The 15,972-nt window shown below is 46.5% G+C and overlaps 1 long non-coding RNA gene across 1 annotated transcript in view; it reads left to right on the top strand.

Annotated features, from left to right (window-relative positions):
* LOC139025452 (uncharacterized) overlaps positions 1 to 14,657 on the top strand; it is a 15,408-nt gene extending 751 nt beyond the window's left edge. Inside the window, exon 2 of the long non-coding RNA XR_011477041.1 lies at positions 9,193 to 14,657. This is a non-coding gene — a long non-coding RNA (uncharacterized lncRNA). The remainder of the gene's footprint in view (positions 1 to 9,192) is intronic.
* Positions 14,658 to 15,972: the final 1,315 nt, after the last annotated feature.

The following is a 15,972-nucleotide window of genomic DNA, read 5'->3' on the forward strand; positions in this document are numbered from 1 at the left end:
AAAAGGGAGAGATGACGAGCGGAGCGAGGGAGTGTGAGAGAGAGAGAGGAGGAGAGAGGTAGGGGTAGATCGTATTGGTCCTAGCTGAAGTTTGAGGCTATAGCAGAACTGAAATCGCTTGTCCGGTGATACGAAGAATGAAACAGAGATAGATGAATTTATTAATGAAAAATAAAGAATTGGATTGTAAAAATATGCATTCGTGCAGAGCAGGGGGAGAAATATCAAGAATGGTTTGTTTGACGATTTGGATAGAAATCTACAGGAAGCTACAAATTGTCATCTCAATCAGTTCCTGAGGAAGTAACAATTGCATAACCCTTCACGTGTTCAAACTTTTAAAAGTTTCAGCTTTACCATCTGCATATTGATGAAACTTTTCAAGCCAGCAAAATAAACAAACAAACACCCCCCCACACTACTGGTCCTCTTATTAAAAGAACATGGAAACCTCTTTGTGTCAGGGTAACTTGTCTCTCCGTCAACCTGAAATCACAAAGGACAACCTAGCTTCCGTCAGAAGGGCTCCGTCGATATCCAAGGACCAGGTGGGAATAGTGTTCTTCTCCTACTGCTCAGGAAGCTGAGGGTGCAGCAGACAGACCCAGACAGACAGAGACAGACAGACAGCCAGCAGCCTAATCCCACTCGAACGCTGTTTACAGTCTGCCTGGTGTATCCATTGCGCGAGGCTGGAGCAGGCTTGGGGCTGGGTTGGGTCTGCTTATGATAGGAAGTGAGGGTGCAGCAGACAGACAGACATGAGACAGACCAGAGACAGACGGCAGCCCATGCAGACTATCCCCACTGAACGGTGCTGTTTTACCAGTCTGCCTGGTGCGGGCACCTTCATGGCGCCTGAGGCTGGAGCCAGGCTTGGGCTGGGTCGTCTGTCTTGTGGTTCAGCTAATGACAAGAGACTGGCCTGTGGCCAAGGAGGGGAGGAAGGAGGAGGTAAGGAAGGGAGGGAGGAAGACGGAAGAGAGAGGAAGGAAGCCTCACGCCTTCTCCCTATAGGAGACATACCTTATCCTGCTCTCCAATACACCACCGTGGAAGACATGGCTCCATGTACACTAACAGTGTATGTGGTGGGAATTCATTAAGCCATGGCAATACGAGCTGAGCCTCCAGAGAGTAGACCATTAAAGGAGCAGGACTCCTGAATCCCAGGAGGGTACAGAGGAAACTCAGCCCTCCACCAGTCAGCTTCCCTCTTCCAACCGTAACCATTAAGTAAGGGAAAATGCAAAAACTGACCCAAGATTAGCCTTCTTAGGGACAACCTTCACACGACACGCTGACCGCAGCCATACAGCAGAGCGCGAGTGTTCCATATCGTCTCCTGGTAATTCTAGAGAGGGAATGTGTTTCAAACCTACGTCAAAGCCAGTTTTACAACACGTCATCATTCAAGGTTTGTCCTTATTTGGACTGATTTTCTACATTGTAGAATACCTAGTGAAGACTCAAAACTATAAGATAACACATATGGAATCATGGTAGTAACCACAATTTTTTTCTTTTTCAAATAGTCCACCTGTTGGCCTTGATGAAAGCTTTGCCCTCTTGGAATTCTCTCAAGCCAGCTTCATGAGGTAGTCAACCTGTAATGCCATTTCAATTAACAGGTGTGCCTTCTTCAAGTTAATTTGTGGAATTTCTTCCTTCTTAATGCGTTTGAGCCAATCAGTTGTGTTGTACAAGGTAGGGTTTGGTATATCAGTAGTAGTCTTTGAGGGAGGTATACAGAAGATTCTTCAGTGGCAGGTCGCAAAAGACCATCCAAGCTCTATGATGAAAGGCTCTCATGAAGAAACGCCACAGTGAAGGAAGACCCAGAGTTACTTCTGCTGCATGGGGGATTAAGTTCATTTAGAGTTAATAAGCAGCCCACAGAATGGAAAGGAAAGAACCAGAGTTACCTCTGCTGGCAAGGAAATTTCATTAGAGTACAGCCACAGAAATTGAAGCCCAATAAATCTCAACGGAGTTCAAGTGACAGACACATTCTCAACATCAAGCTGTTCAGAGGAACTGCGTGAACTCAGGCTTCATGGTCGGATTTGCTGCAAAAAACCACTACGAAGGACACCAATAAGAAGAAGAGACTTGCCTTTGCTTGGGCAAGAAACATGTAGCAAATGGACATAGAGACCAGTGGAAATTGTCCTTTTGGTCTGGAGTCAAATTGGAGATTGATGTTATTTAAGAATTCAAGGCGACTAACAGCATGGGCTACCACAGCATTCGGCAGCGACTGACGCCATCCAATCTGGTTGGTGGATCTATCACACACCTCCAGCTGGTGTAAGAGCTAGTTTAGCCAAGGAGAAGTGATTGAGTTGCTGCATCAGATGACCTGCCTCACAATCCCCGACCTCAAAACAAATTAGAAAGGTTTGGGATGAGTCGGACCGCAAGAGTGAAGGAAAAGCAGCCAAACAGTGGATCAGCAATGTGGGGATCCTTCAAGACTGTTGAAAAAGCAATTCCAGGTGAAGCTGGTTGAGAGAATGCCAGTGTGCAAAGCTGTAATCGAGGCAAGGGGGGAATTTTTAGTAATCTCTACATATAAAATATAGTTCTGATTTGTTTAAACACTTTTTTGGGTTATTACATGCATCCAATATGTTGTTTTATTCATATTTTTAATTGTCTTCACATTATTCTACATGTAGAGAAATAGTTAAAGAAAATAAAGAAAACCTTTGAATGAGTGATGTGTTTGTAAAAACATTTGAACCGGTATTTTACATGTTGTCACTCAACAGGTAGTTACCCAGCCAATGTCTGAAGTCTTTCGACACTCAGACAAAACGCTCCGGGGCTAGAGAGCAGTTCAGCTCTGTTTTTAAAACGAACCGTACTATACACAACAGGAGTCTCCTCAAGGTTGTGTGTTAGACCCACTGATACTACAATGTCCGTTCACTCATTCAAAGAATACAAACATAATTATAAGGCAGCCTGGAAGAAAAATGAGATGAATCCTGCCTCTAGGGTCTTTCTCACGTACTTTCTCTACTTGAACTCTTTCCATCGCAATGTTTGTTTTTCTTTCCCAAGAGTAAACTGCCAAAAACACATTTTCTGAAGCTAATTTAAATGGAGAAAGAAGATTAAGATCTTTCCAAGGTTGGAGGGAAGTAAGTCAAAGACATCAGAAAGCAGTCTGACAAGATTGTGTGTGGGGGGGGGGGGGGAAGTACTCTTTTTTGTGTTGGAGAGAATTGTGAAAAGCTTTGACAGCTTGGGCTTCGCAGGTGTTCTCTGCGTTAGAAGCTTTACACGGCTAATGAAAGGAACTTTGACAGCAGCGGAGATGAGCGTGGAGAAGAAGCGGAGCAGGCAAGAGCAGGCGAGAGCAAGAGCAGAGAGCAGAGAACTCACAGGGACCTAAACAACTCACCAGGGGACCTAAAACACTCCAGGGACCCTAAAAAATACTCACAGGGACCTAAAAACAGACTCAAGGGACCTAAAAAAAAACCTCACAGGGACCTAAAAAACCACAGGGACCCTAAAACATCGCAGCCTGCTGCCGCCAGCGGTTAATAGCAACGAAGAAAATAATGCATCTGCAACACATTCCAGGGGCATATTAGTCAATGTAAAGTCTCTCTAAAAATATATTCCATATCCTCAGAAACTACAGTAGTACTGTTATATACTCTCAAGCAACACTAAGTATCGTCTAACTCTCAGAACTGAGTATCTTGTATGTACTGCTCACAACCTAGTATCTTGTATGTACTTCTCACAACCTAGTATCTGTTGTACGTCTCAGAACTAGTATATTGTAACATATCTCAGAACTAGTAATCTGCAATAAGAGGATCAAGGGCGAAGGTTTTTGTCTTGCTACGTTGGCCGTCCTATGGACTCCTTGGGCTCAATTGTACCAGTATTAATACGAGTATCTTAGCTCTGCAACATTATTCTAGGTCAGTTATCCAACAGTTAATGAATAGACAGAGGTACGTAGTAAAATAACAAGCAGCAAACATGATAAAGCTTTATAGTGGATATATTCTTCATATGATAATGGATTTCCTCTTCGGACCTAATAGTGATAAGTTTTTCAACACGCTTTCCTCTCTTTGGGGTGTAATATAAATCATTGGGAGGGTAGAATGGCTTGGTAAAGTGTTCGTGTTTAGGTGTACATCGTAGTTGCCCGTAGAGGGTGCAGCAACAGGGGGGGGTGTCCTATTTAACACACGGCCAGATGCCTTGGTGCAAGTTAGAGAAAATGCGTAACCCCACACACACTTTTTACACCTGACACTCTCAGTGCAGGTCGACACGCTGACTCTTCTTCCATCACAGCACAATCAATGTTATTAAAGGTGTAACGTTACTTAGAAGCCGAATCAGCACACCAGAGGGCTTTTGAAAAGACAAGACGACTAGAAGCAACACTAGGTGGTGTTTCACCTTTAAATAACAGAGGAGAGAAATGATTCTGGGGAGGAGGAGGAACAACAATTAGATCAAGTGGAGGAATTAAAATATGGACAACAGTGTAAACATCAGGACAATGAAACAGCAGTAATAGTAATCAATGTAAAGATAGATGCACAGCCTTTTTCATCTCAAATCAGATTCCTGTGTTTTGTTGGGTTAGTTAAGTTGACGACCCCTCTTCCTCCCCCCCCGCCCTGGCTGGTGACCGTTAAAAACCTCTAACCCCAGCTGACTCGTCCCCTGACCCCCTCAGGCCCATGAAGCGGTTGCTCTTGCCGTCGTGGCCGATGAGGATGACGTTCCGGTTTGGAGGTCCAGGATTAAGGCGGCCTAGCTTCGGGCGTCTGAGAGCCAGGGGAGGCAGGCTGCACCGGGGGGCCCTGGTAGGTCTTGATGCATTTCAGCTGGGGGGTAGAGTTTCAACATGCAATATGCCTCAGCAGAGACGTATTCATCTGGAGGAGGAGAGGAAGCAAGAACACAAGACAAAATATTTTAATATTTATTTTCCATTTTTCTGGAGAGATACAGAATCCTCTTTTTACAATGATCGGCCTGGAGAGTTTGGGTTCTTCAAGGCCCTGGAGGAGTCTTAGGGTTCTCACGCCCTGGAGGAGTTTTAGGGTTCTCACGGCCTGGAGGTTTTAGGGTTTCACGGGCCCTGGATGGAGTTTATGGTTTCACTGCCGCTGAGGAGTTTAGGGTTCTCAAGGCCCTGGAGGAGTTTAGGGTCTCAAGGCCTGGAGGAGTTTAGGGTTCTCAAGGCCCTGGAGGATGTAAGGGTTCTCACCGGGCCCTGGGAGGAGTTCTCTACGGTTTCTTGAGGCCCTGGAGGAGTTTAGGGTTCTCATTCGGCCCTGGAGGAGTTTAGGGTCTCACGGCCGCTGGAGGAGTTTAGGGTTCTCACGCCTGGAGAAGTTTAGGGTTCTCACAGGCCCGGAGATTTAGGGTCTCAGGCCTGGAGGAGTTTAGGGTTCTCAAGGCCCTGGAAGGGAGTTTACGGGTTTCAAGAGGCCTGGGAGGAGTTTAGGGTTTCAAGGCCCTGGAGGAGTTTAGGGGTTATCACGGCCCTGGCGGAGTTTAGGGTTCTCAGGCGCCCTGGAGGAGTCTTTAAGGGTTCTCAGGCCTGGAGGAGTTTACGGGTTCCGTCAAGGCCTGGAGGAGTTTTAGGGCTTTTTTCAACGGCCCTGGAAGGAGTTTTTAGGGTTCGAAGGCCTGAGGAGTTGGGTTCTCAAGCCCTGGAGGAGTTTAGGGTTCTCAAGGGCAAACACAGGACAATAGCCTCTAGGATTGCCTGATGCCTGCACCTTAATGGTGCCAACTCTCACTCCCCCCAGGCAGGGAGGGAGAAGAGGAGGACGGGCAGGGAGGGAGGAAGAGAGGACGTCAGGGAGGGAGATGAGAGGACAAGGCAGGGAGGGAAAGGAAGAGAGGACAGCAGGGAGGGAGAAGAAGAGGACGGCAGGGAGGAGAAGAGAAGGACAGCAGAGGGAAGAAGAGGACAACAGGGAGGGAGAAGAGAGGAAGCAGGGAGGGAGAAGAGAGGACAGCAGGGAGGGAGAAGAGAGGACAGCAGGGAGGGAAGAGAGGACGGCAGGGAGGGAGAAGAGCGGACGGAAGGGAAGGGAGAAGAGAGGAAGCAGGAGGGAGAAGAGAGGACGGAGGGATATTTGGACACTGAGTAGATGTCGCTATAACTTAACAGAACATAAAAACCACAAATCAGACAAAAGAGGGTCATCCTTTATCTATTCTAAGGACTTACAGGAAGTCCACATAGCATGATAACTTGTTGGAAATGCAATGTAGGGACATGATATCGGTGATAGAAGAAAATATGCTACTTTAAAACCTCCTCCCACCAAGATACACTTCTAGAAACACATTTAAACTCCCTCCACCAAGATACACTTCTAGAACACATTAACCTCCTCCCATCAAATGAACAACATTAAAGCTCCCCCCATCAAGATACACATCTAGAGAAACATTTAAACCTCCTCCCCATCAAGATACACATCAGAAACACATAACCTTCCCTCCCCATCAGATACACATTGTAACCTCCCTCCCCACCAGGAATACACATTTAAACCTCCCTCCTCCACTGAACACATTAAAGCCTCACCAGCCCAAGCAGAAGTGCAGTTTGGATTTGTGGGAAAAACAGAAAAGTCATTGAATCCATAATGGTGAAGAAATGTTGTGACCTTGGGATGAGAGTTTAAAACTGGAGCAACCCTATCCCTTCCTCAGGAGTAGAGGCAGACAGCGGAGCGGATTAGAGGGAGAAGACATCAGTTTGCCCCAGCTAGACCTAAACCAGGCTTACGCGTGTTCAGGAGAGAGAGATACTCGACTAAACCCCAGACTGGCAGCGTCTAGGAGAGAGAGACTGCCAGATAAACCAGGTGGCAGCGTGTCTAGGCTAGAGAGAGACTAGACGCTAAACCCAGACTGGCAGCGTGTCTTAGGAAGAGACGAGACTCAGACTCCAGGTCAGCGTCTTAGAAAACCAGACTGAACGTGCTAGGAGGCGACTAACACGGCAGCGTGTCTAGGAGAGAGGACTCAGACCTAAACCCAGACTGAGAGCGTGGTCTAGGAGAGAGAGACCCCACTAAACCCAGGAATGGCAGCGTGTTAGGAGAGAGAGACTCCAGACCTAAACCCCCAGCTGAGCGTGTTCTAGGAGAGAGAGCATTCATACAGACCTATAAACCCAGAGACTTGCTGCAGCGTGTCTAGGAGAGAGGACTTCGACCTAAACTCCAGGTGGCAGCTGGTCTAGGAGAGAGATGAACTCCAGACCTTAAACCCAGGCTGGCAGCGTTCTAAAAAGGAGAGAGAGACCCAGACTAAACCCAGACTGGAGCGTGTCTCAGGAGAGAGAGACCCAGACTCAACCAGGCTGGCAGCGTGTCTAGGAGAGAGCGACCAGACGCTAAACCCCAGACTGGCAGGTGGTCTAGGAGAGAGAGACTCAGACCTAAACCCCAGGCTGGCGCGTGTCCTAGGAGAGAGATGACTCAGATACCCCAGACTGGCAGGCCGTGTCTAGGAGAGAGGCTCAGACCTAAACCAGCTGGCAGCGTGTCTAGGAGAGAGAGACTCAACTAAACCCCAGGCTGCAAGCGGTGTCTAGGAGAGAGAGACCCAGACCTAAACCCAGACTGGCAGCGTGTCTAGGAAGAGAGGACCCGACGTAAACCCCAGGCTGGCAGCGTGTCTAGGAGAGAGGGAGACTCAGACCTAAACCCAGGCTGGCAGCGTGTTAGGAGAGAGAGACGCCAGACTAAACGCCGAACGGCACGCGTGTTAGGAGAGAGACTCAGACTAAACCCCAGACTGGCAGCGTGTCTAGAGAGAAGAGACCAAGACCTAACCCCAGACTGGCAGCGTGTGGAAGAGAGAGACCCCAGACCTAAACCAACTGACAGCGTGTCTAGGAAGAGAGACCAACTAAACCAGGCTGGCAGCGTGTCTAGGAGAGAGAGACCCAGACCTAAACCCCAGACTGGCAGCGTGTTAGGAGAGAGAGCACCAGACCTAAGACCCAAGGCTGGCGACGTGGGTCTAGGAGAGAGAGACTCAGAACCTAAACCCCAGGAGGGAGGGAGGTTTAAATGTGTTTCTAGAAGTGTATCTTGGTGGGGAGGGAGGTTTAAAGTAGCATATTTTCTTTATCACCGATATCTGTCCCCTACATTGACTTTCACAAGTTATCATGCTATGTGGACTTCCTGTAAGTCCTAGAATAGATAAAGGATTGACCTCTTTTGTATGATAGTGTTTTATGTTCTGTTGAAGTATAGCTACATCTACTCAGTGTCCAAACATAATCCCTGCCGTCCTCTCTTCTCCCTCCCTGCTGTCCTCTCTTCTCCCTCCCTGCCGTCCTCTCTTCTCCCTCCCTGCCGTCCTCTCTTCTCCCTCCCTGCTGTCCTCTCTTCTCCCTCCCTGCTGTCCTCTCTTCTCCCTCCCTGCTGTCCTCTCTTCTCCCTCCCTGCTGTCCTCTCTTCTCCCTCCCTGCCGTCCTCTCTTCTCCCTCCCTGCCTGGGGGGAGTGAGCTGGCACCATAAGGTGCAGGCATCAGCATCCTAGAGGCTATGTCCTGCTGTTTTGCCCTTGAGAACCCTAAACTCCTCCAGGGCCGTGAGAACCCTAATCTCCTCCAGGGCCGTGAGAACCCTAAACTCCTCCAGGCCGTGAGAAGTCCTCTAACTCCGTTGCAGAGTAGAGAACCTAAAAACCCTTTCGGGGTTCCGCTGAAAACCTCTAAACTCTCCAGTGCATTGAGACGAAGAACCTACAAGTTCCGAAAACAGGGCACGTGAGAACCTTGAAGTGACTTCCTCCCGGGCTCATTGAGAACACGACTGAGGAAATACCATCCGAGTGGTGTCCTAGAGAACACTCGCTTAAGCCCATCTCCGCACCAGTAGACCCCTATGGAGAACCTCAAAGCAATCCAGGGCCTAGTGTAGCAAGCCTAAACTCCTGCATGTGGGCAGTGAGAACCGCTAAACTCCCAGGAGCCGTGCAAACTCCTTAAACTCACTCGGGGCGCGTGGAGAACGCCTAACTTCCAGGGGCCCTTGAGAACCCTAAACTCCTCCAGGGCCGATCATGTAAAAAGAGGAATTCTGTTCTCTCCAAGAAAATGGAAAATAAAATATTAAATATTTTTGTTGTTGTTCTTGCTTCCTCTCCTCTCTCCAGATGAATACGTCTCTGCTGGGCAGTATTGGCATGTTGAACTCTACCCCCCAGCTGAAGTGCATCAAGACCTACCAGGTCCCCCCGGTGCAGCCTGCCTCCCCTGGCTCTCAGAACGCCCTGAAGCTGGCCCGCCTTATCTGGACCTCCAACCGGAACGTCATCCTCATGGCCCACGACGGCAAGGAGCACCGCTTCATGGTCTGAGGGGGGTCAGGGGACGAGGTCACTTGGGGTTAGAGGTTAAACGGTCACCACCAGGGGGGGTCAACTAACTAACCACAACCAGGAAGTGATTGAGATGAAAAAGGCTGTGCATCTATCGTTTACATTGATTACTATTACTGCTGTTTCATTGTCCTGATGTTTACACTGTTGTCCATTTTTTAATTCCTCCACTTGATCTAATTGTTGTTCCTCTCCTCCCCAGACATTTCCTCTCCTCTGTTATTTAAAGTGAAACACCACTAGTGTTGCTGTCTAGTCTGTCTTGGTCTTTTCAAAGCCCTTGGTGTGCTGATTCGGCTTCTAGATGTAAACTTTACACCTTTAATAAATTGTTGTGCGTGTGATGGAGAGGTCAGGTGTGGACCTGCACTGAGAGGTGTCAGGTGTAAAAAGTGTGTGTGGGGTTACGCATTTTGTCTTAACTGCACCAAGCATCTGAGCCGTGTGTTAAATAGGACACCCCCCCCCTTTGCTCACCTCTACGGCAACTGACGATGTACACCTTTAAACACGAACACTTTACCAAGCCATTCTACCCTCCCGAATGTTTATATTACACCCCAAAGAGAGGGAAGACGTGTTTKAAAAACGTATCACTATTAGGTCCGAGAGGAAGATCATATCATATGAAGAATATATCACTATAAAGGCTTTATCATTGTTGCTGCTTGTTTTACTACGTACCTCTGTCTGTTCATTAACTGTTGGATACTGACTAGAATAATGTGGCAGGCTAAGATACTCGTATTAATATGTACATTGAGCCAAGGAGTCCTATAGGACGGCCACGACGTAGCAAAGACAAAAAACCTTCGCCCTGATCCTCTTATTGCAGATATACTAGGTTCTGAGAGTATGTACAATATACTAGGTTCTGAGAGTACATACAAGATACTAGGTTGTGAGAGTACATACAAGATACTAGGTTGTGAGAGTACATACAAGATACTAGGTTCTGAGAGTATATACAGATACTAGGTTGTGAGAGTATATACAGATACTACTGTAGTTTCTGAGAGTATGGATATATTTTAGAGAGACTTTACATTGACTATATATCCCTGGAATGTGTGCAGATGCTATTATTTTCTTCTTGCTATAAACCCCTGGCCCGGCAGCAGGCTGCGAGTGTTTTTAGGGTCCCTGTGAGTATTTTTAGGGTCCCTGTGAGTGTTTTTAGGGTCCCTGTGAGTGTTTTTAGGGTCCCTGTGAGTATTTTTAGGGTCCCTGTGAGTGTTTTTAGGGTCCCTGTGAGTGTTTTTAGGGTCCCTGTGAGTTCTCTGCTCTGCTGCTGCTCTGCCTGCTCTGCCTGCTCCGCTTTTCTCCACCTCATCTCCGCTGCTGTCAAGTTCCTTTCATTAGCCGTGTAAAAGCTTCTAACGCCAGAGAACACCTGCAAGCCCAAGCGTGTCAAAGCTTTTCACAAGTTCTCTCCACACAAAAAAAGTACTTCCCCCCCCCCCCCCCACACACAATCTTGTCAGACTGCTTTTGATGGTCTTGACTTGACTTCCCTCCAACCTTGGAAGATCTTAATCTCTTTTCTCCACTGTAATAGCTTCAGAAAATGTGTTTTTTTGGCAGTTTCTCTGAGAAAGAAAAACAAACATTGCGATGGAAAGAGTCAAGTAGAGAAAAGTACGTGAGAAAGACCCTAGAGGCAGGATTTCATCTCATTTTTCTTCCAGGCTGCCTTAAATTATGTTTTTGTAATTCTTTTGAATGAGATGAACGGAACATTGTAGTATCAGTGGGTCTAACACACAACCTTGAGGAACTCCTTTTGTTATAGTACGTCTGTTTTAAAAACAGAGCTGATACTGCTCTCAGCACCGGAGCGTTTGTCTGAGGTGTCGAAAGACTTCATACATTGGCTGGTAACTAACCTGTTAGAGTGACAGACATGTAAAATACCGGTCAAATGTTTTACAACACCTCACTCATTCAAAGGTTTTTCTTTATTTTTTTWAACTATTTTCTACATTGTAGAATAATGGTGAAGACATTAAAAATATGAAATAACACATATGGAATCATGTAATAACCCAAAAAAGTGTTAAACAAATCAGAATATATTTTATATTTGAGATTCTAAAAATATCCCCCCTTTGCCTCGATGACAGCTTTGCACACTTGGCATTCTCTCAACCAGCTTCACCTGGAATGCTTTTTCAACAGTCTTGAAGGAGTTCCCACATATGCTGAGCACTTGTTGGCTGCTTTTCCTTCACTCTGCGGTCCGACTCATCCCAAACCTTCTCAATTTGTTTGAGGTCGGGGGATTGTTGAGGCCAGGTCATCTGATGCAGCACTCAATCACTCTCCTTGGTAAACTAGCTCTTACACAGCCTGGAGGTGTGTTGATAGTCCCACCAAACCAGATGGGATGGCGTATCGCTGCAGAATGCTGTGGTAGCCATGCTGGTTAAGTGGGCCTTGAATTCTAAATAAATCAAATCTCCAATTTGGACTCCAGACCAAAGGACAGATTTCCACTGGTCTAATGTCCATTGCTCATGTTTCTTGGCCCAAGCAAGTCTCTTCTTCTTATTGGTGTCCTTCGGTAGTGGTTTCTTTGCAGCAATTCGACCATGAAGGCCTGATTCACGCAGTCTCCTCTGAACAGTTGATGTTGAGATGTGTCTGTCACTTGAACTCCGTGAAGCATTTATTTGGGCTTCAATTTCTGTGGCTGTTAACTCTAATGAACTTATCCTCTGCAGCAGAGGTAACTCTGGGTCTTCCTTTCCATTCTGTGGCTGTTAACTCTAATGAACTTATCCCCTGCAGCAGAGGTAACTCTGGGTCTTCCGTTCACTGTGGCGGTTCTCATGAGAGCCTGTTTCATCATAGAGCTTGATGGTTTTTGCGACTGCACTTGAAGAATCTTCTGTATACCTCCCTCAAAGACTATCTACTGTATACCAACCCTACCTTGTCACAACACAACTGATTGGCTCAAACGCATTAAGAAGGAAAGAAATTCCACAAATTAACTTTGAAGAAGGCACACCTGTTAATTGAAAATGCATTCCAGGTGACTACCTCATGAAGCTGGTTGAGAGAATGCCAAGAGTGTGCAAAGCTGTCATCAAGCCAAAGGGTGACTATTTGAAAAAAAAAAATTTGGTTACTACATGATTCCATATGTGTTATTTTATAGTTTTGATGTCTTCACTATTATTCTACAATGTAGAAAATAGTCCAAATAAAGACAAACCCTTGAATGAGTGAGGTGTTGTAAAACTTTTGACCGGTAGTGTTTTGAAACACATTCCCTCTCTAGATTACAGGAGACGTATGGAACACTCGGCTCTGCTGTGATTGGCTGCGGTTCAGGTGTCGTGTGAAGTTGTCCCTAGAAGGCTAATCTTGGGTCAGTTTTTGCATTTTCCCTTACTTAATGGTTACGGTTGGAAGAGGGAAAGCTGATGGTGGAGCTGAGTTTCCTCTGTACCTCCTGTGTTCAGGAGTACTACTCCTTTAATGGTCTTACTCTCTGGAGGCTGCTAGCTACGTACTTGCCATGGCTAATGAATTCCCACCAATACACTGTTAGTGTACATGGAGCACTGTCTGTCACGGTGTGTGTATTGGAGAGCAGGACTTAGGGTATGTCTCTATAGAGAAGGTCGTGAGGCTTCCTTCCCTCTCTCTTCCTCTTCCTCCCTCCCTTCCTACCTCCTCCTTCCTCCCCTCCTTGAGCCACAGCCAGTCTCTGTCATTAGGCTGAACCACAGAGACAGACAGAACCCAGCCCCAAGCCTGGCTCCAGCCTCAGCAGCATGGAGTACACCAGGCAGACTGTAAACAGCGTTCAGTGGGGATAGCTGCTGGGCTGCCTGTCTGTCTCTGTCTGTCTCTGTCTGTCTGTCTGCTGCACCCTCACTTCCTGAGCAGTAAGGAGACCCAACCCAGCCCCAAGCCTGGCTCCAGCCTCAGCAGCATGGAGTACACCAGGCAGACTGTAAACAGCGTTCAGTGGGGATAGCTGCTGGGCTGTCTGTCTGTCTCTGTCTGTCTGTCTGTCTGCTGCACCCTCACTTCCTGAGCAGTAGGAGAGAACTATTCCCACCTGGTCCTGTGGATATCACGGAGCCTTCTGGAATCTAGCTTGTCTTTGTGTTTCAGGTTGACGGAGAGACATGTACCCTGACACAAAGATGTTTTCCATGTTCTTTTAATAAAGAGGACCAAGTAGTTTGGGGGGGTGTTTGTTTTGTTTATTTTGCTTGGCTGAAATGTTTCTCCAATATAGATGTGTAAAAGCTGAAACTAAAGTTTGACACGTGAAGGTTATGCAATGTTACTCCTCAGAACTTGATGAAGATGAAATGTAGCTTCCTGTAGATTTTCTATCCTAAATGTCAACACATTCTGTGATATTTCTCCCCTGCTCTGCACGAATGCTATTTTTACAATCCAATTCTTTATTTTTCATTAATAAATTCTATCTATCTCTTTTCATTCTTCTGTATCACCGGACAAGCGATTTCAGTTCTGCTATAGCTCAACTGCAGCTAGGACCAATACAGATCTACCCTACCTCTCTCCTCCTCTCTCCTCTCTCACACTCCCTCGCTCCTCTCTCCTCGCTCCTCTCTCCTCTCTGACTCCCTCGCTCCTCTCTCCTCTCCTCGCTCCTCGCTCCTCTCTCCTCTCTCACACTCCCTCTCTCCTCTCTCCTCTCTCACACTCCCTCGCTCCTCTCTCCTCTCCTCGCTCCTCTCTCCTCTCTCACACTCCCTCTCTCCTCTCTCCTCTCTCACACTCCCTCGCTCCGTGCTGAAACACAAACTGGCAGCACTCCTGCCGTTGCTTTAAGTATCCTATTGATCTGTCAGCTGCCCTTCTCTTAAATAGACAGACATAAAATAACTTCAATGTCAGTTTATTTGATAGGCTTAACATTATCTAGTGTGTTTGCCAGTGTGATGATGATGATGGCAATGGTGGTAGTGGTGATGAAGATCATGATGGTGGTGGTGATGACGATGGGGGTGATGAAGGTGATGATGATATTGATCTAGCTTCCCTACTGTCTCTATGTTGTAGTTTGGCTCTGAAGGTGCTCTGTGACTGTACCTGTAGCTGTGGTGTACCTGCCGTGCATATGTGCTTTCGATCGTTCACCTAATAATATATTATATTGATGAAGACGTACTGTAATGTCCTGTGTTTAAAAACGATCTATTGTGTTTGACTTCTGTGTTCAATAAAAATTATATGTCTGACAGTGACTAGGCTTTTGTGTGAGTGACTCAAGTTGATTCACGTTGAATGTTGATTCATATTGATTCAGACCGGTATCGCATGATTACACAGTGACTAGGCTTTTGTGTGAATGACTCAAGTTGATTCATGTTGAATGTTGATTCACATTGATTCAGACCGGTATGATTACACAGTACACACATATATATATATATATATATATATATACAGTGCATCTGAAATGGCACCCTATTCCCTATGGGGGCTCTGGTTAAAAGTAGTGCACTATATAGGGTGCCATTTGAGATGCAAGATGGTCTGGAGGAGTATTGTATTAAAACGCTTGTTATATATCCGTGTATAGTTATTATCCTCTCAGAAGTGTAGATGGAGAGCTCCTTAGCAGTGACGGATGGAGAGACGGAGGGCGCTGAAAGGGACAGTCCTGTAGGGATGGAGAGACGGAGGGAGGGATGGAGGGAGATGAAAGGGACAGTCCTGTAGGGATGGAGAGACGGAGGGNCCTGTAGGGATGGAGAGACGGAGGGAGGGATGGAGGGAGATGAAAGGGACAGCCTGTAGGGATGGAGAGACGGAGGGAGGGATGGAGGGAGATGAAAGGGACAGTCCTGTAGGAATGGAGAGACAAGGGAGGGAGGTGAAAGGGACAGTCCTGTAGGAATGGAGAGACGGATGGAGGGAGGTGAAAGGGACAGTCCTGTAGGGATGGAGAGACGGAAGGAGGACCTAATCTGCCCCTCTGTAATCGAACAGTTGAAGTAATTACTTACCTCAGTCTTTATTCTCTAGTGTGTGTGTGTGTGTGTGCGTGCACGCTGTCTCCCCCAGCTCAGAAAGGTTGACCTTAAACCAGATAATTAGACCACGCAGAAGCCTGTTCCTCGAAGACCCATCTCTAGTCTACGCTACTGAACACACACACACACACACACACACACAGACACACACACACACACACACACACACACACCTGTCTGTCGGGTTTGTTTGAATAGTCATGAGGATTCTGGATGTTTTAAGGAGAATTTCTAATCATATTGAACTTGACTTTATTATTGATTTTGATCTCCCCAATCATTACTAATGACAAATTATTTATTAACTGAAAATTATTATTAGTGACTAATTACTTATTAACGGACTTAACTGAAATGATATGTGTGCTTTAAAACAGCCAAATTTAATTAGTGGCAGGAGGCTGATCTGAATAATGAAGTGTAATTGAAATTAAATTTAAAATAGATTGTTTTATAAAGTAGCGTGGGAGTGTTATTTGTCTTTAGCCAGGAAGTCCGTTTGAGGTCAAAATACCTATTTAAC

This window comes from Salvelinus sp. IW2-2015, unplaced genomic scaffold (genome assembly GCF_002910315.2).
Source record: "Salvelinus sp. IW2-2015 unplaced genomic scaffold, ASM291031v2 Un_scaffold2709, whole genome shotgun sequence".
Taxonomy (NCBI): Eukaryota; Metazoa; Chordata; class Actinopteri; order Salmoniformes; family Salmonidae; genus Salvelinus; species Salvelinus sp. IW2-2015.